The sequence below is a fragment of the Myotis myotis genome, unplaced genomic scaffold (assembly GCF_014108235.1).
Source record: "Myotis myotis isolate mMyoMyo1 unplaced genomic scaffold, mMyoMyo1.p scaffold_m19_p_10, whole genome shotgun sequence".
In the NCBI taxonomy this organism is placed as follows: Eukaryota; Metazoa; Chordata; class Mammalia; order Chiroptera; family Vespertilionidae; genus Myotis; species Myotis myotis.
Genome location: NW_023416314.1, coordinates 49,730,232 through 49,752,793, shown reverse-complemented (window position 1 = coordinate 49,752,793; position 22,562 = coordinate 49,730,232). Strand labels below are relative to the sequence as shown.

Here is a 22,562-nt window from a genome sequence, read left to right as displayed (position 1 = left end):
CCGGGCACCTGGGGCTGGGCCCACCTCCGGGAGGGGCTTGACAGGGATGGGGCCAGCAGGGTCTGCCTCTCACCCAATGAGGGTGGGGCCCGGCGGGTCGGGTCTCCTGAGTTTTCAAAGCAGTGCTGTTGGTAGGCGGGGACTTGACTCTATGTTCAGCAGCGTGCCTCAGACTGTGATAGGAGGGATATTTCGATATACATTTTACTAATTTTCTTTTATCAATGACACTTCTATTATAGACAAAGAAAAAAAAGCAATATTAAAATATTTCCTCTAATTAATTTCCTTTTAATGTGCACGAATTACCTGCATGGGGTCACTAGTGTTTAATATAAAATTCCACAACACAAAATAAAATTATGTTTCTAAAATACTCTGAAATCATTTATTTTTGTGATAAAAGTCTTTTGAGGGGCCTTGTTTTTTCTAAATTTATCAGAAATTACAAACAAAAAATTATAATTTGGCATCATATGCTTAAATGGTATCTTATTGAAATTTTCAAATAAAGCAGACTAATGGGGAATGAAACATTCTGATATAAATAATCAATATACATTTATTAAACTGTGTTCATAGTCTATTTTTCCTGCAGAATATCCTCATCAAACGGTTTGTTTTATGACTCACAGAGAACGCAAGTTGTATACTAGAGCTGGAGAAATAGTTTTACTGCTGAATATTTATTCCTTTTAATAAAGCTTTTTCTAACTTTCTATTTTAAAAAATGTACATGAATTGTAAGGGTATTTTACACCTGTTGTTTTTTTTTTCAGCTTTTTAATGACATTCTTGTAAGAAGCTTGTCTCTATTAGGAATAGGAAACAAAGCAGGGATGTCTGAAGTCACTAAGTGAATGTGATAGAGCTAAGATTAGACACCAATGCTCCCGTCTTCTAGCTACAGTGCCTTTTTAAAAATATAATATAAACCAAAATTGAAGTATATGTATTTGTTGCTCCATCAATAGCTTTATATTGCACAGGAAAGCTTTATATCGCACAGTGAAAATAAATGTAGTAGATTATATTTCTTATACTACTTCTTTTTTTTTTTTTTTTATCCCAAACTGCATCTAGCTTTATTAAAGATACTTTTCATAAACAATCATGGTATTTCAGGCAGGATATGGGCAGACAATCGTTAACAGTATACAACAGCTTTAAAACTCCCTTCTTCAATGAGCTACCAATATCAGAAAGCCACCATAAAATGCAGTGAAGTCTACATCTGATGCTGTGAATAGGGAAAGCTTAGAGTGAGGGTTGACATTTCACATTGAGCATGTTGTGTAACAACTTTTCACAAGCCGACCCTGACTTTCAGGAAATGAAATGAAAATGGCAGAGCATATCAGTAGATCCACAATCTAAAAAGGAACTGCTGCTCTTTAGAGGGAGGCCATGTCAGTGGTGACACTGGAAAGCTCAGATTGCCCAACCGACTGGAAATGAACGTTTTTGGGACAGGTCCCAATAGGTCTCTGGGCTTAAGAGAGCCAAAGTCTATGTATGCTAAAGTGGAGAGGGAGAAATGGACAGAAAAACAAATTTTAGTTTCCCACACCATAAGGAGTTTGTGCCAAGATGGCTAATGTGTGTCAACATCAAGAGATCCTCCTCCCAGGAACCAAGAGGAAGTTACTCAAAACTAGAAGGGAAAGGTATTTCCCCCCATGTCAGTCCAGCTTTGGAGACATTCTAGTAGTACATTATGTCCTTCCCCCCAAAATAACAATGAAGTATTCTGTGTGCTAACAACATAGCTTAAAAAAAAAAAAAAGTAAAACAAATTCAGCATTTTTATAAAACCTGATAAAAAAAATAGTATTTCAAATTGTACAGTCACCAGAAATACACAGCTATCAAAAATGCACACACTTCAATTGGCACCTCCAGCACCTTCGGCTTTCTGTGCCTGGTCTGCTTTGGCATCTCCATTTTCTGCAGGGCTATTCCCATCTTTGCCAGCATCAGCTTTCCCTTTTCCCTTTCGGTATCTTCTCTCCCTTCTTTGCAGGGGTCTTTTCAGGCTTGCGCTCTGATTTGGAGGAGCAGGTTTAGCTGGTAACCTGGCAGATCTTCTCTGTGGTTCATCCCTCACCTTGACTTTATCTCCTTTAGCATCCCCTTCAGCCTTCCTCTTGGGCATGATGGCGATGGTGGAGGGAGGTCCGACCAGGACAAGGGGATGGAGCCCCCTGTGGGCTTTGCTGGGTCCTGGTTTGATCGCGCCTCCTCATATTGCTCTATTTCTTATACTACTTCTAAATGATGCCACCACTTCAAAAATAAATAAATAAAGCCGTTTCCCTTTAAAATATGAGTGCATAGTGACTGTATGTGTATGTTAAAACAGAGAACATTAAGCATTAAGGAAACGCACTTCTATAACAATAGGCTTGCAATTAGTGAAGTGCAGATTAAGATAAAACTAGTATATTTTGAGATGAAAAGCTTCATGAACAAAAGAGGAAACTGCTAAAAATTATATTCAGACAAGATAGTTTTAAGAAAAGCTAAAGAAAAAAGAAACAAGCTTTTTATATGAAGCCAAAACTCTACATTCTTATAATTAACAAGACAATTTTTAAAAATAATTTGACACATTTTTAAATGGTAAAAGTATGCATTAATTTAGTAAAAATATCTCTAAATCAGAGACTATTAATTTGGTATTTATGTTTATTATTGCAGTGTCTGAAATACGTTAACTTATGAAAAACAAATTTTCTAAATAAAGTGTTAATAATTTACCTAAGTAAGAAAAATACCTATTTTCCAAACAAATTATAAGAACTTAGTCATAAACAACATAAATGTAGGAGGAAATTCTAAAAAGTAAGCATTTTCATTCCTCATGTGGCTTAAAATTCATATATTAAAACTTGCACAAGAACTCTCAAAAAGATCCCTAAAAAGGAAAACTAATTTATCTAGAAAGTAAAACTAATGTGTTTAATTTCTAAGTCAAATTATGTGTACATATAATACATATTAATGCATCTGTAAAATAAAGAAGTTGGCCCTACCTGTTGGGCTCAGTGGATAGATGTCGGCCTGCAGACTGAAGGGTCCTGGGTTTGAATGCAGTTAAAGGCATTTGCCTGGGTTGCGGGCTCAACCCCCAGTAGAAGCCATGCAGGAGGCAACCTATCAATGATTCTCTTTCATCATTGATATCTCTCTCTCTCTCTTCCTTTCTGAAATCAATACAAATATATATTTTTTAAAAAAGAAAGAGGCTGATTCCAAAAGTCCTCCATGAAAACCAATCCAATTAATTGCTGTACCACTCTGTGTACAGTTGTGTAATTATAAATGTGAACTGCTAAAGTTAGATAGTGTGGAATAGTAAAAATATTTTTTAAATACCTGCATTTTGCTTTTCCTTTTGATTGAAGATGATGTCTGCAAAAGACACGGTTAAAGTAATGATCTTTCCTGTTTGCAGTTTGTGTTTTCGCAAAATCAGATGGGAAACCCATGATGTAAGTACCGTTTCTTGTTCTTCATGGCAAGGACTTGGGGATTGCATTTTTAGGGCTGCCTTTATGATGGGAAGAGGAGAGCTAATGGAGTGGCTTCTCTGTTTCTGTTCCCTACAGGAGGAAAACTGTGGGTGAAATACAGCTTATGCATAACCTGTGTCAACATCTGAACTCGAAGGAAAGGCAGGAGTGGCTACGGAGGTTTCTGAAAGAAGTGAACACCGCAGGTTCTATAGTTCCCAAGGATGATGTATCCAGGAGGTCCCTAAGAAAGGAAGACAATGTCCTGGTTGAGAGCCATCAAAAACGCCTTGCAGAAGCAGACAAAGCTCATGTGGACGCATTAACTAAGGTTAAATCCCAGTGAAAACACATGTATCAGAGCACTGCTCCAGTCAGCCGAGGGCAACACTATTACATGCTGTTAATGGTTCCACCCTCTATTATGATTACCAAGCACCAATATTTCTAATATTACCAAATTTTATATGTAACCCATTGCTAGCCATGATAGCTATCATTTAATTGATTATTTTGATTTTATTTTTATTCAAGAGTCTTTTAATTATTCTCTTTCTGTGCCAGCAGGGCTGCTTATTCTTTTTAAAATATGTTATTGCATAATTTATAAAAGAATAAAATTGCACTCTTTAACCTCTCTCTCATCTTTCAATGCAAAATAAAAAATTAATGATCATGATTCTAAAAAAGTGATGTTAAGTATTTTTCACTTGTTATAAGAATATCATTTTGGTTATAAGTAATACCAACATGTTTATATAAATGGAACATGACTAGGGAGAACAACAGAAAATGGTTTTATTTCCAGTTTTATTGAAAAATAATGGACATACATCACTATATAAGTTAAAGGTGAACAACATGATGGTTTGATTTACATATATTGTGAAATGATTATATGTTGAACATCATCCTTTTAGTAATATTATCAAAGTACCAGGTCCCCAAACCTTAGTAGCTAGATACTTCTGTCCTCTTCATTTCAGGAAAGATAATGAAATAGTCAGAAAGGGAGAAAGTGATCTGAAACTTGAATGCAAAAGCATTTGCTTATGCACAAACCTACGGATCATATTTCTAGTCTGAACCCCAAATTCCATGGACTAGAGTTTTTGTATGTTTTAGAATATAACTTCATTTATTTGTCCTCTGATACATATCTATTTAGGGTCCATTACTTGCCATGTACTGTATTAGGCACTGGGCATACACCAGCAAGCAAAATAGACACGGTTCCTATCTTCATGGGGCCAATAATTTAGTATGGAAGACAGGCATTAATTCATTAATAACTTTGATAAGTGCTCTAAAAGAAAAGCACAAGATACATCAGGACTGTAAAATACACAGCCCTGATCTACTTAGGTCAATACTGTCCAATACAACTGCCTGTGATTATGGAAATGTTCTGTGTTCTGTGCTGTCCAATACCATAGCCACATATACAGTTAAAATGTGACCTGTGCCCAGGTGGTCTCATGCAGCCACAATCCCCACAAGTTTTTACAGCCAGAAGTTATGGGGACTTCTCTCCCTGGTACTGGAACTCTGTTTTTGGAGGCCGATGTGGGGCTATGAGCCCTCACTCCTCAAGGGGGGGCTTCAAAACCAAGATATCCCTCCTGATTTTTATCCACCACACAGGAGTTCTGTGTCTCCGCCCCTCCTACCAGTCTCCATGAGGCTTCCTCTTAAATTCCTTAGTTATAGGACTCTCAGTCAGCTAGATTTCAGAATGATGGTTGTTCTGTAATTTTAGTTCAGTTGTAATTTGATGTGTTTATGGGAGGATTAGGTACCACATTTACCTATGCCACCATCTTGACTAGAAGTCCATTACTTTTATTATTGTACTGGAGGCCTGGTGCATGACATATGGGCACCGGTAGGGTCCTTAGGCCTGGCCAGTGATCAGAGCCGAACAGGGCCTTTGTGTTTCCCACTGGGGCCTTCCTTCACCAGTTGCTATCTGGTGCCTTTCTTCATTCCGTGCCGCCCCCTGGTGGTCAGCACACGTCATAGTAAGTGATCAAACTCCCAGTCTCTGTGTCGAACTCCCAAGGGACACTTTGCATATTAGCCTTTTATATATATATAGAGATATACAAAAGCATCAATAAAACATAAATGTAATTTTTCAAAAAAATATATAAAGTTAACGCCATTACTCACTACTGAGATTACGAAACAGAATATTGCCAGTATCTTAGAAATTCCTTGTTAGCCCTTCCTCAATCACATCCATCTTCCTCCTGGCCTCCTTTTTATGTTTATCATTATTCTCTTCTCCTTTCACTTTTCTTTCCTTCCCTTTCTCTTCCTTTCCTTTCCCTTCCCTCCCTTTCCTTTCCTTCCTTTCTTTTCCTTTTCTTTTCTTTCCTTTCCTTTCCTTTCCTTTCCTTTCCTTTCCTTTCCTTTCCTTTCCTTTCCTTCATTTCCCTTCCTTTCCTTTCAATGCCATTTCTTTTGTTTTCCAGTTTCACTCAACTTTTTCTCACATGTCATGTTTTCCAACATGTTTATCAACCTGGTTCATATCTGCAGACACATTGCAGTCTGTCTCTAACACTTCTGAAATTAAGTGATATTTGCCTACTGTAGAGGACTCCCCAGAGCAGGACTAACAGATCTCTCTCAATCAGGTACTATTCAAGCTTGGACTGGCTCTTTACATGGTCTAAGTCACACCTTGGCAATGGTTAGGAGAAAAAGGGATAACATGAAGCCTGGATAGGACCAGAGCTATGAGAACTGATCAAATTCTGGGACTTTAGTTGGGGGATAAGCTGCTTAAATGAATCTTAGGAACACCAAGAGCATTCAAAAGGGCCTTGATGGAATACATGGAGACCAGGGTGTGGCCATATTTGAAATCAGATAGGTGGCAGCATTATGCCTCCATTAGGTTTTGGAGCAGGTCTTCCATCATCAGGTGGGGAACACAAGAATCCAGACATGAGCAAAGCAGCTGCAAAGAGCAAGGCAAATTAAAGTCAAGAAGACTGGAGTTCAAAGAAGGGAGATCTGTTAGTTTCTAGGGGGAAAGTGAGAGAGTAAGAATAAAAATGACTCTGGAGTCATAAAGACCTTTGTTGAATTCCATTTTCTTTACTTTCCAAAGCTCAGTGTCCTCATGTGAAAATGGGGCTAATGATTGTATTTATTGAAAGGATTGCTAGGGAAAGTAGGTGGAATAATATATGTAAAGTCTAAATATAGTTAGTGCTTATCAAATGTTTTATTATTGCAAATTAAATGCATGAACAAAATGTAAGTTATATAAGGGTTTAAATTATTTCGCTTTCGAAGCCCTTAAAATTCACTGTATACTAAGAGCATTTTCTCAAAGTATTTTTAACACCTTTAAGAAAAGCACTATATATATATTTTTTAAAGATGACCAGGACTGATGTGGAAGTTGAAAATGGCTTGTAAAGTATGAATAACATAACATAATTCATTTTAATCCTCATAATAACTGTATCAATAATATGGTTATAGACATATGCTTATTTTCAGTTTTTATTTTCAATGATGATGTTTTACTTAAAATGATGACTTTACCATAAATCATTGAAGTCAGTCCTTTTTAATAATACAAATTCATTAACCCAGTCAGAATTCAGAATTGCAATTTAATATTTGTTAGAAATCTGTGCATAATACTTTTTCCCAGCTCCATACTGTGTACCTGTTAATATATAATGATCTAAATCTTAAGAAGAATGGGCACCACCCAATGGGGTTGTCTGTTGTTCTGTCCTATACTTGTGATCCAGAAAATTGGGAGTGATATCATCTGTAACAACATAAAAGTTTCTCTTGCTGAGAGGAAGACCTACATATAAAAGTCACCCTTAAGGGTCTACAATCCAATTCATCAGCTTTCTCAAGGTTACTCAACTTTAAGAGAGACCAGCTGCTAAGTTACCTGAAAGGTATTATCCTAAGACATTGTGTGGTGAGTAATCTTCACTTTCTCTTTCAAATCTCATATAAGATATTTGTTATAATCTAGGTATTATTTAATGTGTATCATTTCCTATAAATAGTATGCTGTTTGTTCAAGTTAAAATGTGAAAGGAGGGTTTGAGTTATGTTTCATATAAAATGCCACAAAGCAAAATAAATTTATGTTACTAAAATACTCTGAAATCATTTATTTTTGTGATGAAAGTGTTTTGAGAGGCCTTGCTTTTTCAAAAATTTATCTGAAATTACACACAAAAAATTACAATTTGGCATCTATGCTTTAATGGTATCTTACTGAAATTTTCAAATAAAACAGACTAATGAGGAATAAATCATTCTGATTTAAATAACCAATATACATTTATGAAATTAAGTTAGTAGTTCATTTCTTTCTGCAGAATATCCTTATCAAACTGTTTGTTTTATGACTCACGGAGAACTCAAGTTGTATACTAGAGCTGGAGAAACAGTTTTACTGCTGAATATTTATTCCCTTTAATAAAGATTTTTTTCACTTTCTATTCTGAAAACTGTACATGAATTGTAAGGGTATTTTACACCTGATTTTTGAGCTTTTTCATGACATTCTTGTAAGAAGCTTGTTTCTATTAGGAATAGGAAACAAAGCAGAGATGTCTGAAGTCACTAGGTGAATGTGATAGAGCTAAGATTAGACACCAATGCTCCCGTCTTCTTGCTACAGTGCCTTTTTAAAAACAACATAAACCAAAATTGAAGTACATGTATTTGTTGCTCCATCAATAGCTTCATATTGCACAGGGAAAATAAATGTAGTAGATCATATTTCTTATACTATTTCTTTTTTCAAACTGTATCCAGCTTTATTAAAGATACTTTTCATAAATAATCATTGTATTTCAGGCAGGATATGGGCAGACAATTATTAACAACATACAACTTTCAAACTCCCTTCTTCAATGAGCTACCAAAATCAGAAAGCCACCACAAAACCCAGTGAAGTCTTCATCTGATGCTGTGAATAGCGAAAGTTTAGAGTGAGGGTTGACATTTCGCATTGAGCATGTTGTGTAACAACTTTTCACAAGCCGACCCTGACTTTCAGGAAATGAAGTGAAAATGGCAGACAACATCAATCTGTAGATCCACAATCTAAAAAGGAACTGCTGCTCTTTAGAGGGAGGCCATCTCAGTGGTGACACTGGAAAGTTCAGATTGCCCAACCGACTGGAAATCAACGTTTTTTGGGACAGGTCCCAATTGGTCTCTGGGCTTAAGAGAGCCAAAGTCTATGCTGAAATGGTGAGGGAGAAAAGGACACAAAAAAGAATTTTAGTTTCCCACAGGACAAGGTGTTTGTGCCAAGATGGCTAATGTGTGTCAACATCAAGAGATCTTCCTGCCAGGAACCAAGAGGAAGTTTCTCAAAACTAGAAGGGAAAGGTATTTTCCCCCATGTCAGTCCAGCTTTGGAGACATTCTATTAGCACTATATGTCCTTCCCCTAAAATAACAATGAAGTGTTCTTTGTGCTAACAACATAGCTTAAAAAAGAAAAGTAAAACAAAATTTTGCATTTTTATAAAACTTGATAAAAACTAGTATTTCTAACTGTACAGTCACCAGAAATACACAGCTATCAAAAATGCACACACTTCACTTGGCACCTCCAGCACCTTCAGCTTTCTGTGCCTGGTCTGCTTGGCATCTCCATTTTCTGCAGGGCTATTCCCATCTTTGCCAGCATCAGCTCTCCCTTTTCCCTTTTCGTACCTTCTCTCCCTTCTTTGCAGGGGTCTCCTTAGGCTTGGGCTCTGGCTTTGGAGGAGCAGGTTTAGCTGGTAACCTGGCGGATCTTCTCTATGGTTCGTCCTTCTGTTATGCCCAGATTTCAAGATCCCCAAAACACCACGCCAGGGAGCCAGTCCGATGCAAAAGCAGAGGGTCTCTTATACAAGCTCGCTTGGTCCCCCCCTTGCCTCCATTACTGGGTGCAAGAGAGAGCCCCGAATCCCAAGAGAACAAAGAATTTATAGGGCTTGGGGTCGGGGGCAGGGTCACCTAGGGTCTGGTTACACAAAGACAGGGGGGGTGGCCAGCATACTTTTGGCCTTGGGCTAGTTTCCCCCGCTTTCCCATTGGCCGAGATAAGGGCAGGCTGAGTAACTGATACATCCTGCGGCTTTTTCTTGGAAGAGGGGTTAAGGACACAGCCATCAGCCCTGCTCTGTCCTTTCACCTTCACCTTGGCTTTACCTCCTTTAGCATCCCCTTCAGCCTTTCTCTTGGGCACGATGGCGATGGTGGCGGGATTTCAGAGCAGGACATGGGGGATGCAGCAGCGCAGCGTCTTTGCTGGGTCCGGGGTCGATCTCTGTTTCTCATACTGCTCTGATTCTTATACCACTTTTAAATGATGCTACCACTTCAAAATAAATAAATAAAGCCATTTCCCTTTAAAATATGAGTGCATAGTGACTCTCTATATGTATGTTAAAACAGAACAGTAAGCATTAAGAAAAAGCACTTCTATAACAATAAGCTTTGCAATTACTGAAGTGCAGATTAAGATAAGACTAGGCTAGTGTATTTTGAGATGAAAAGCTTCATGAACAAAAGAGGAACGTGCTAAAAATTACACTCAGACAAGATAGTTGTAAAAGAACCTGAAGAGAAAAAAAAAAATGACAAGCATTTTATATGAAGCCAAAGCTCTAAATTCTTATAATTAATTAGATAATTTTTTTTTATATAAAAAAAATCCATTTTTTTAAAAATATATTTTATTGATATTTTACAGAGAGGAAGGGAGAGAGATAGAGAGTTAGAAACATCGATGAGAGAGAAACATCGATCAGCCACCTCCTGCACATCTCCCACTGGGGATATGCCCGCAACCCAGGTACATGCCCTTGACCGGAATCGAACCTGGGACCTTTCAGCCCGCAGGCGGACGCTCTATCCACTGAGCCAAACCGGTTTCGGCTTAATTAGATGATTTTTAAATACTTTGACACATTTTTAAATTGTAGAAGTATGCATTAATTTAGTAAAAATATCTCTAAATCAGGGAGTATTAATTAGGTATTTGTGGTTACTTATGCAGTACCTGAAATTACCTTGACTTATGCAAAAAAAATTTTCTAAGTAAATAAACAGTGTTAATAATTTACCTAAGTAAGAGAACTAGTCATTATCCAAGCAAATTATAAGCACTTAGTCATAAGCACCATAAAATGTAGGAGGAAATTCTAAAAATTATGATTTTCATTCCTGTGGCTTAAAATTCATATATTAAAACTTGCAGAAGAACTCTCAAAAAGATCCCTAAAAAGGAAAACTAATTTACCTAGAAAGTAAAATTAACCTGTCTAATTTCTACGTCAACTTATGTGTATAGAAAATACATACTAATGTATCTGTAATGGCTCAGTAGATAGAGTGTGGGCCTGTGGACTGAAGAGTCCTGGGTTTGATTCCAGTTAAGGGCACAGCATGGGTTGCGGGCTCAGCCCCCCAGTAGAAGGCATGCAGGAGGCAACCAATCAATGATTCTCTCTCATCATTTATGTTTCTATCTATCTCTTCCTCTTCCTTCCTTTCTGAAATGAATAAAAAAATATATTTTTTTAAAAAGAGGCTGATTCCAAAAGTCCTCCATGAAAACCAATGCAATTAGTTGCTGTACCACTCTGTGTCCAGTTGTATAGTTATAAATGTAAACTGCTGAATTTAATTATATAGTTTGGAATAGTAAAAACATTTTTTAAATACCTGCATTTTGCTTTTCCTCTTTAGTGAAGATGATGTCTGCAAAAGTAATGATCGTTAAAGTAATGATCATCATGTTTGCAATTTGTGTTTTTGCAAAATCGGATGGGAAACCCATGAAGTAAGTACCGTTTCTTGTTCTGCATGGCGAGGACTGGGGGATTGGAATTTTAGGGCTGGCTTTATGATGGGAAGACAAGGACTGATGGAGTGGCTTCTCTGTTTCTGTTCCCTATAGGGGGGAAACTGTGGGTGAAATACAACTTCTGTATAAGCTGCGTAAACATCTGCAGAACTTGGAAAGGCAGGAGTGGCTACGGAAGTTGCTGCAGGAAGTGATCCTCGGAGAGTCTACAGTTCGTAAATGATGGTTCCCACAGGTCCCTAAGAAAGGAAGATAATGTCCTGGTTGAGAGCCATCAAAAAAGCCTTGCAGAAGCAGACAAAGCTGATGTGGACGTATTAACTAAGGTTAAATCCCAGTGAAAACACATCTATCAGAGCACTGCTCTAGTCAGCCTCTAGGTCTAGGGCAACAATATTACATGCAGCTAATGGTTCCACCCTCTATTATGATTACCAAGTACCAATATTTCTAATATTACCAAACTTTACATGTAATCCATTGCTAACCATGATAGCTATAATTTAATTGATTATTTTGATTTTATTTTTATAAAAGAGTCTTTTAATTATTTTATTTCTGTGCCAACTGGGCTGTTTATTCTTTTTAAAGTGTGTTATTGCATAATATATAAAAGAATAAAATTGCACTCTTTAACCTCTCTCTCACCTTACAATGCAAAATAAAATTTAATGATCATGATTCTAAAAAAGTGACATTAAGTATTTTTCACTTGTTATAAGAGTATCTTTTTTTAAAAAATATATATTTTATTGATTTTTTACAGAGAGGAAGGGAGAGAGATAGAGAGTTAGAAACATCGATGAGAGAGAAACATCGATCAGCTGCCTCCTGCACATCCCCCACAGGGGAAGTGCCTGCAACCCAGGTACATGCCCTTGAGCAGAATCGAACCTGGGACCTTTCAGTCCGCAGGCCGACGCTCTATCCGCTGAGCCAAACTGGCCTTGGCAAGAGTATCTTTTTGGTTATAAGTAATACCAACATGTTTAAATAGATCATGACTAAGAAGAACAACATAAAATGGTTTTATTGAAAAATAATAGACATATATCACTATATAAGTTAAAGGTGTACAACATGATGGTTTGATTTACATACACTGAGTGGCCAGACTATTATGACCACCCTATCAGTACTTCATTGACACTTCCAAAAATAATGAATATTGAAAACTTCCTAAGCAAATACCCTCAAGGTTTCATTATTATTACTAGAGGCCCAGTGCATGAAATTCATGCATGGAAGGGGGGTCCCTCAGCCCAGCCTGCACCATCTCTAATCTGGGACCGCTGGCTCCTAACCGCTCACTTATCTGCCTGACTGCCCCTAACCCCTCTGCCTGCCTGATCACCCCTAACGCTTCTGCCTGCCTGCCTGATGCCCCAAACTGCTCCCCTGCCTGCCTGCCTGATCACTCCTAACTGCTCCCCTGCCAGCCTGATTGCCCCTAACCGCCTCTGCCTTGGCCCCCGCCACTGTGGCTTTGTCTGGAAGAAGTCTGGTCTAATTAGCATATTACCCTTTTATTAGTATAGATTATTTGCATAACTAATTCACTTCATTGTACTGATGGGGTGGTCATAATAATCTGGCCACTCAGTGTAAATTGTGAAATGATTATATGTTGAACATCATCCTTTTAGTAATATTATCAAAGTACCAGGTCCCCAAATCTTAGTAGCTAGATACTATTGTCCTCTTCATTTCAGGAAAGATAATGAAATAGTCAGAAAAGGAGAAAGTGATCTGCCTATACACAAACCTACTTATCATATTTCTAGTCTGAACCCCAAATTCCATGGACTAGAGTTTGTGTATGTGTTAGAATATAACTTCATTTATTTGTCCTTCGACACATATCTATTTAGGGTCCATTACTTGCCGTGTACTATATTAAGCATTGGACATACACCGGTAAGTAAAATAGACACAGTTCTTGTCTTCATGGGGCCATAAATTTAGTATGGAAACAGACATTAATTCATTATTAACTTTGATAAGTGCTCTAAAAGAAAAGCACAAGATACTTCAGGACTGTAAAATACGCAGCCCTGATCTACTTAGGTCAATACTGTCCAATACAACTGTCTGTGATTATGGAAATGTTCTGTGTTCTGTGCTGTCCAATACCATAGCCACATATGCAGTTAAAATGTGACCTGTGCCCAGGTGGTCTCATGCAGCCACAATCCCAGTAGTTTTTACAGCCAGAAGATATGGGGACTTCTCTCCCTGGTACTGGAACTCTGTTTTGGGAGGCCTGAGGTGGTGCTATGACTTCTTCACTCCTCAAGGTGGGGCTTCACAACCAAGATATCCCTCCTGATTTTTATCCACCACACATGTGTTCTGTGTCTCCGCCCCTCCTACCCGTCTCCATGAGGCTTCTTCTAAAATTCCTTAGTTATAGGACTTCCAGTCAGCTAGATTTCAGGTAGTTCTGAATGAAGGTTCTTCTGTAATTTTAATTAGTTGTAATTTTGATTTGTTTATGGGAGGATTGGTATACCACATTTACCTATGCCACCATCTCTACTAGAAGTCCTTTACTTTTATTATTGTATATACACAAGCAGGTATAAAACATAAATGTATATTTTCAAGAAAAAATACAAAATGAACACCTTTTCTCACTGCTCAGATTATGAAACAGAATACTGCCAGTAGCTTAGAAATTCTTTGTTAGCCCTTCCTCAATCACACCCCTCTTCTTCCTGGCCTCATTTTTATATTTATCAATTATTCTATTTTTTTCCTTTCCTTTTCTTTTTTTTCCCTTTCTTTTTAAAATCTGCTCCCAAGGATATTTTTAAAGAGATTAAGGCAGAGAGACAGAGAGAGAGAAAGAGATATGAAAGAGAAACATTTATCAGTTGCCTCCCCTACACACCCAGCTAAGGTTTTCTTGCTTCTCTTGCTTATCTTTATAAAATGTCAAGATCCCTTAATTAGATGAATAGTCTAAAATCATTTTTTCGTTTTGTTAGTACTCACCTGAGGATATTTTTTCCATTGCTTTTTCTGAGAGGATAGAAGGGAGGGAGAGAGGGAGAGAGAGAAACATTGATGTGAGAGAGACACATCAACTGGTTGCCTCCTGCACACACCCCAATTGGGGACAGAGAGCAAACCCCAGAACCTAGGTAGAGAGCAAACCCCAGAACCTGACCGGGAATTGAGTTTGAGATCTTTCCATGTGGAGGCTAATGCTTAACCACTGAACCACACTGGCCAGGGCTCTAATATAATTTTTTAAATGTATACTTTTGTATAACATGGACTCTGTCTTTCTAGCTCATGATATCTATTTTCTCACCATCCACTATAGCTAATCCCTGCTCCATATGTTTAGGTTTTTGTTAGTGTTTAACATAAAGGTACTCATTTCTGAATTAGTTAGTGTGAACAAATTGCTGTGACAAATGTATAGCCACCTAAATTAAATAGAAGTTGGTTTCTTGTTCAAATAACAGTACTGGAATGTTATACTACTGGGCTGGTTAAGAGGTCAACAGGGTGGCTAGGGACTCAGTTTCTATCATTATAACCCCAGGACTGTCCCCATTCCAGTTAGTTGGAATTAAAAATTTAGAAATGTCATGGGGAAAGTTTTTACCGGGTAGGCCTCGGAAAGGTGGCACCATCTCTTCATATTTCAAATAGCTTAGGGCCCTCACAACCTAAATGACCAGACAGACGACCAGTCACCAGGAAGTGTATGGAGCACCTCTTGGTTCCTCCCCTGAGGCCCACAAGCTCCTATCACAGCAAGGCTGGCAGCAGGTGGGTGGGCAGGGCGGCGGGGGGTTGTGGAGGGGAGCAGGGTGAGGTAGGCACAGCAAGGTCGTTAGCCTCCAGCCCAGAGAAAGAGAGAGGCGGGGCCTGATTTGCAGGTGCTGTGGAAGTTGTGGATCAGGCCCAGAGACAGGCTGGGAAGGAGAGATAGCTGTCAGCGGGGCCATTCTGGATTTTCCAGAAGAGCCAGTGGCTGCCTAGGAGGCAGAGCTTTTGATGCTGACTGGCATAGAAACCGACCAATCAGAACCTAATCTGGGTGAACTGCGAGGACAATTAGGCCAGCAGGGGAGGGCAGTTGGGGGCAACCAGGCTGGGAGGAGAGGGCAGTTGGGGGTGAGATCAGGCTGGCAGGGAGGGTAGGTGGAGGCAAGATCAGGCTGGCAGGGGAGGGCAGTTAGGGGCGATCAGGTTGGCAGAGGAGCAGTTAGCATGATCAGGCAGGCAGGCAGTGGTGTTTAGGGGCAATCAGGTAGGCAGACAGAGGCAGTTAGGGGTGACCAGGCAGGCAGGCAGGCAGAGAGGTTAGGGGCAATCAGGCAGGTAGGGAAAGGCAGTTAAGGGTGACCAGGCAGGCAGGCAGGTGAGTGGTTAGGAGCCAGCGGTCCCAGATTGCGAGAGGGATGTCCGACTGCTGGTTTAGGCCTGATCCCATAGTCAGACATCCTCCAAGGGGTCCCCGATTAGACAGGATGCAGGCTGGGCTGAGGGACCCTCCCCCCCCCCCCGCCCCCATCATGCATGAATTTCATGCATTGGGCCTCTAGTTGATTATAATATAGTCATACTTTATATTGTAATATTGTAATGGCCTGGGGCAGCTGGAAAATGTAGTCTCTGGTTGGGTAGATATTTCCCTGTGACAACTCTATACTGTTTTCCATACATGGTATGCCAATTTACATTCCCACCAACAGTTTACAAAGGTTCCCATTTCTTCATATTTGCTACTCATTGTCTTTTTGATAATAGCTATTCTACCAGGTGTGAGGTGATATCTCGTTGTTTTTTAAACTTTATTTATTTTTGTTAATCTTCACCTGATAATATATTTTTCCATTGATTTTTAGAGAGGGTGGAAGTGGGGGTGGAGAGAGAGAGAGAGAAACATGGATGTGAGAGAGACACATCGATTGGTTGCCTCTCTCACCTCAATCAGGGGGCGAGGCTTGAACCTGAAACCCAGGTACATGCCCTTGACCGGGAATCAAACTGGACACTCTTGGGTGCACAGGCTGATACTCTAACTACTGAGTAACACAGGCCAAGACTCATTGTTGTTTTGATTTGTATTTTCCTAGTGATTACTCACATTGAGCACCTTTTCATATACCTGTGGGTCATACATACTAATACATGTCTTCTTTTGAGAAATGTCTATTTAAATACTTTGCCAATTTATAAATAGGGTGGGTTGTTTATTTTGTTTTGCTATTGAGATGTGAGTTTCAGACATTTTAAAAAGTAAAACAGCCCTAGCCGCTTTGGCTCAATGGGTAGAGTGTCGGCCTGCTGACTGAAATGTCCCAGGTTTAGTTCCGGTCAAGGGCACATGCCCAGGTTGTGGGTTCCATCCCCAGTCGGGGCATGCAGGAGGCAACCAGTCAATGATTCTCTCATCACTGATGTTTCTATATATATCTCTCTCTCCTTTCCTCTCTGAAATCAATAAAAATATATTTTAAAAAATAAAATAAAAAAATAAAAGTAAAACAGAGTATAAAAAATGGGACCCAGAGAGTTAACTGTGATATGCAATCCAGTAGTGTAGCTCTTTGAGGTATAATTTACATAAAATTCACATATTGTATGCAATGATATTTATTTTTAGCATTTATAAAGTTGTGCCACTATCACTCATCTAGTCTTTACCATCACTTCAAAAGTTTTCTTGAGCCTATTTGCAGTTAATCTCTGCTCCTACTCCTAGCCCCAGGCAACCATGGATCAGCTTTCTATAAATTTGCCTTCTCTGGTCAGTTCTTCTAACATCATCATACAACATGTGTGAATCATATCTATTCTTTAAGGCCCCAGATCAAACATCCTCCCCTTTCATTCCTCTTTCCTGCACTTTCTTCATCTCTTAAGAGTAATCTTTTTTATCTCTGACTCCCTATAACACAAATCATTTTCTTTTTATTTATTACTTAATTACATAAGTCATTTATGTCAGTAGAACCTGTATATTAATAATGTTTGTATCTCCCCTAGTGTTCTTACCCAGGGTCTTAGCCAATATTTGCTGAAGAGTACTTTTTGTGTGAATATTATTTTCATGTTCCTGCCATTAGGTGGCAGTGCTCAAATCTTACAGTACAAAGAAATCCCAAATTTTAATGCAAAGAGGATTCTGGGTCTGTGATTTATCATTAATTTGTTGAGTAAGTATTTAACCAGAAGTCTACCTTATCCTCTGCTGTGAAACAATCGTGAGTTAGCATGTTATGAGGTGCAATGATACAGACAACCAAAGAAGCTTGTTTGCTCTTTGCTTCTACATGAAACATTTTTTCTCTTAAATTGGAAATTCCGTATTGACCTCTTTGGTACATGCATTGATATTGTGGGAGGAAGACTTTCATTAAGGGTCTGAACCTTAGCTCATTCAGTTAGCATTTACAAATTATTGTGCAGAACAGTTTGTGATGGTGTGAATCAATGGCATTACCTACTGGATATACAGCTGCTACCCATGTTTCCAAATTATAAAGGTTTGAAAGGTTAACTTTCCTTTTAAAGCAGACAACACTGGAACTTTATCTCGCTCTCTCTCTTTAAGGAAAGAGATGAATTATTAGTATAAGTCCCTCACAGCAAGATAAAATAATTTGACTGGATTCTGTCATACAACAAAGTCTCTGTATTTCATCTGAAATTTCTTGCTGGTATAATTTTTCCAGAGTTTTCTGAAAAATCCCTAAAACTTGGATTAGCACTTGTGAATTATGCTAAGCGGAGCACTTGATTGGCCCACAGCAGGGTTAGAACTACTTTTTGTTTGTTTTCTTATTAGGTGTTGGGTTTATTTGTAGGAAGAGTAGGGTGAGCCAAATGAAACTATAGTATACATAAATATAGGTAGTATTATGAAAAGAATGTGTCTAAAGCAGTGGTTCTCAACCTTCCTAATGCCAAGACCCTTTAATACAGTTCCTCATGTTGTGGTGACCCCCAACCATAAAATTATTTTCGTTGCTACTTTATAACTGTAATTTTGCTACTGTTATGAATCTTAATGTAAATATCTGATATGCAGGATGTATTTTCATTGTTACAACTTGAACATAATTAAAGCATAGTGATTAATCACAAAACAATATGTAATTATATATGTGTTTTCTGACTGTCTTAGGTGACTCCTGTGACAGGGTCATTTGACCCCCAAAGGGGTCACGACCCACAGGTTGAGAACCGCTGGTCTAAAGGGAGATTGGTGGAAACTATATAGTGGAATACCAGAGACTTTTTTTTTTTTTTTTTTTTTAGAAAATGATGGTTTCTATTTTGATATAGGGAAATATTTCCTGTTTGACAGACCTCACTAACCCTAACTTGCACTGTAGAATTACCTCCCTGGATCTTATCTTACAGAACAAAATTCTGATTGTTAATCAAGATTGGTGACGTTTTTGTTGCCTGAGGATTTTAAAAAAATTTCTCCATGAGATTACCTGTCCTACAACATTCCTGCTTAGATTGCTCTTCTTTCTTAGAAATCTTCAAAGATTACTGACAATTTCCAATGTCGCAGAATGTTGGCAATAATAACCTGCTATAGTGGGACAATAACCTGCTTCCCTTAGGTAAGGACTCTGATATCGAGGTGTCCTTAGAGGAGGACGAGAATGTTTACTGTCCTACGTTGCTCACGTTCAACTGTTCATCTCAGTATACTTGTTGCTTGGAAAACACTTTGGTTTTTCACACACGAGGGAGTCTGGGAGTTTTTTTTCTTTTTCTTCCGAACTAAACAAAGATTCAAAGTTGTTGTTTTTAAACCAAGTTCTTCCCGCAAAAATCCGTTTTCAACCCGAATTAACTCCAACCAGGCTCTCTTCTTCTTTGCTACCGCAGTTTGCAAAGCCCCTCCCACTCTTCTAAAAACTGGGTAACTCTTACTCATCCTTCCAGATTCCGCTCGAATGTCCCTCCCTGGTGGAGACTTCCTCGATGTGGCAGGTAGAGCCGGTTACTCCCTCCGTTCCCACAGCGAGCAACTCGGCACATGGGATTATCACCCGTATGGGATTATCACCCGTATGGGATTATCACCCGTATGGGATTATCACCCGTATGGGATTATCTGTTTTCCGGCGGTCACCCCCCCCCCCCCCGCCCGGGTGTGAGCCTCGAGGGTGGAGACCGTGTCTTTTTACTTTTTCCGTTTTAACAGTCCAGCGTTCAGCACATAGTGGGTAAAGTTGAGCGACTGCAACTGTTACTCGGCGACTTTCTGCCCACAGGGAGCAATACCGCATCCAAGTTACCCGACCGGCGGCCGACTGACTGCAGGAGTTCCCGCGGGCACCCCGGTTCCCGCCAAGCCAGCGTTTAAAAACAAACAGCTGTGCACGTTCGGGAAGAGAGGGTGGCCCTCACGACGACCGCCTCAACAAACTCGGGATCCCAGCGGTATTTCTGGGCTGCTGACGAGGTCCGCTGTTCTCTCAGGGCGATAAGAAGTCCAAGGAAAAGACTTGGGCTTCACACTAAGGGGGAGCACGGGGGCGTATAACGCTGATCGCAGCCACGCCTCCCCCTTGGCAGCACCAGCCCCCAGACTGAACGCCCACCGGCGCTGCAGCTGCCTGAACTGTCGGAGCACTCGGCGCCCCGCCCACTCCTGGGCGGCGAGCCGCCATTCTCGCGAGAACGCAGCTCAGTCTCGCCTCTTTGAACTGCGGGTTCTCGCGAGAAGAGGATTCGGAGCCGGCCAGCAACCTGCCGGGCGGCTCTAGCAGCCGCGGCCGCCCGAGTGGCCGTCCCCATCGACACCTCCGGAGGGGTCCAGTTGAGGAGGAAGCGGAGGTGTCACTGGCCCGGGCTTCTGCCTAGGCCCTTCGTGGACGCTCACGGAGGACGACAGGTTCGGGGGTGACTGGGCGCCGCTGGGGAACTCGGTGGGGGCGGTGCCGGAGGCTGGGCTTGGCGGGGGCGCCGGAGGAAGGGGGAGGAGGGCGAATCTGGGCTTGAGGACTGGGCTGCTGTGGCTACCGGTGGTCTGGGCGGCGCCGACCCTGCCAGGGGACCGAGGGTGGGGTTCTGGGCTCCGGTCGCTGGCGCCCAATTTTGAGAGGCCGGGCTGGGGCTTGGGTCCGGCGGTGCTGTTTGTGGGCTGGAAGCCCGGAGGCCTTTCCCCGGGGGTGACGGGCGGTACCCTCATCCCTCCCTCCCGGGGCTGAGGAACCCCGTGCCTCGCCCCTTTTCTGTCGTCCCCGGGCTCACGCCGCGACACCCGGAGGAGGGCGCATCACAATCGGGCATAAGGTGGCAAATAGTCTCCCTTTGGGCGAGGAGGAGTGAGACCCTAATGATGTGTTGCGTGCTTTTAGGCTGTAGTAGCATCACGTGTGGTAAAGGTTTTTTTTGTTTTTTTTTTCCTCCCAACACTTGCACAGAAAAACTTCTCTTTTCCTTATTCAGAGGCAAGCGTCCTAACTCCCTGTATCTTCTGGAATGGGGTGCGGGGAGGTGAGACCTCACTTGGTAACTTGTCATGTGGGGGCAGTGTGACCACCCTGGTCCTTCAGATTTCGTACTTGCCCCTGCTCCCCAGTATTTTGAGTCCATGAGGAAAAGACACCAATCCAGACATGCTAAAGATAGAGCCTCCGTCACCTGTTTGTCACTTGGTGTACTTAGCGTGCAAAAATTATTTAGTGTATCCTGAAGCGTCTTTATGTTTTTTGTTTACATTTACAGTCAATGAAGCAGCATGGTATATTGATTTTATGTGGACAGTTGGGTACCTTCCTTCCCCACCCTTCCACTACACAAATCTGATGAAAATTTTTTAGGAGGTTAGGGATACATTTTGAATGAAATAGACGGTAAAAGTTGAAATAAGAGATAATATAAGGAATGAAACCGGGAGGGCCAACAAATATTTTCTGTTTTGGATAGCCCAGTGGTCGGCAAACTCATTAGTCAACAGAGCCGAATATCAACAGTACGACGATTAAAATTTCTTTTGGGAGCCAAATTTTTTAAACTTAAACTATATAGGTAGGTACGTTGTTATTAACTTAATTAGGGTATTCCTAAGCTGGCCTTTGCTAAAAAAGTCCTCAATCTGATTGAGGTACGTTTGCTGAGGTCGACCCCTTCCAACTCTCCCATCCACACTCGTCTTGTATACTTGTTTCAGATAGAGGAGTGTGGATGGGAGAGTTGGAAGGAGTCGTCCTCAGCGAACTACCTCAAAACAATGTAGCTCCCCCGCGCTGCGTATCCCGCTGCCCGCGTCTCCCATGCCTGACCCACTGACACCCCCCACTTCTTCTAACGCCACTTCTTCAAAATAGACTCGCCCAGGCCGAAAACGGACTTCTGCGCATGGGCCACGAAGTTTCAACCGCACGTATGCGCGCCTGCACGTGGTATTTTGTGGAAGAGCCACACTCAAGGGGCCAAAGAGCTGCATGTGGCTCCCGAGCCGCGGTTTGCTGACCACTGGGATAGCCCATCCAGGACTGAAGTCCAGGCATTGAAAATGAGGGCCGCAAGTTGTCATTTCAGTAAAAGCAGAAAGCAGTAGAAAATACCTGGGAAAGGATTTGGTGGTGGATTCAGGCTGTTAAAAAAGTGTGAGACTTACTTTTAAGGTCTAAATGTGTTTCATAAATGTTTCTGACATTTCTCAGTTTGTGACCTAACTGCTCTGGTTATACAGAAAGAGAAAGCGGGAAGGGAGGGCCTGAAGCATTGAGCTGGTAAGAGGAACCGTGGAGTAATGTAGTGTTCAATCAGGAAAAGCTTTGGGTGTCTCAGAAATCCTTTTGAGTTCTTCCACCTGTTTTTCCTCACTCCCCAAAAAGCTTTCAGGTGGGCCTTTTACTTTCTGTATTCCACCCTTCCAGCAGTCTGAATTTCTTTCTTTCTCACCCTTCTAAGCCTTATGAAATTTTAAAATAATTAACTATGAAGTTGCAAACTGCTATGGTCTGTTTTGTGGCTTTTTACATTTAGGTGACTTGCTGAAGTGTGGAAAATATTATGTACCCTTTCAAAGAAATTGTTTATGAATAGCAAACTCACATGCCTTCAGGTACTAGGCAGATGAAAATGAAAATGAGTGAAATGCACTAGAGAGTTTATGCCTCATCTAAGAGGGACATCCAGTTCTCAGGCCCACTTGATTAGTGCCCTACATGAATAAG

The 22,562-nt window shown here is 40.6% G+C and overlaps 1 protein-coding gene and 4 pseudogenes across 4 annotated transcripts in view; 3 read left to right on the top strand and 2 right to left on the bottom strand.

Moving 5' to 3' along the window:
* Positions 1 to 1,885: 1,885 nt before the first annotated feature.
* On the bottom strand, positions 1,886 to 2,155 carry LOC118665415 (annotated as a pseudogene).
* Positions 2,156 to 3,407: 1,252 nt separating this feature from the next.
* On the top strand, positions 3,408 to 3,861 carry LOC118663451 (annotated as a pseudogene).
* Positions 3,862 to 8,978: 5,117 nt separating this feature from the next.
* LOC118665414 lies at positions 8,979 to 9,777 on the bottom strand (annotated as a pseudogene).
* Positions 9,778 to 11,260: 1,483 nt separating this feature from the next.
* Positions 11,261 to 11,723, top strand: LOC118663444 (annotated as a pseudogene).
* Positions 11,724 to 20,092: 8,369 nt separating this feature from the next.
* BTBD10 (BTB domain containing 10) overlaps positions 20,093 to 22,562 on the top strand; it is a 62,511-nt gene continuing 60,041 nt past the window's right edge. For all 4 annotated transcript variants that reach the window (XM_036325473.1, XM_036325472.1, XM_036325469.1 and 1 more), the window contains exon 1: positions 20,093 to 20,269. The gene's annotated coding sequence lies outside the window, so the exon portion shown is untranslated. The remainder of the gene's footprint in view (positions 20,270 to 22,562) is intronic.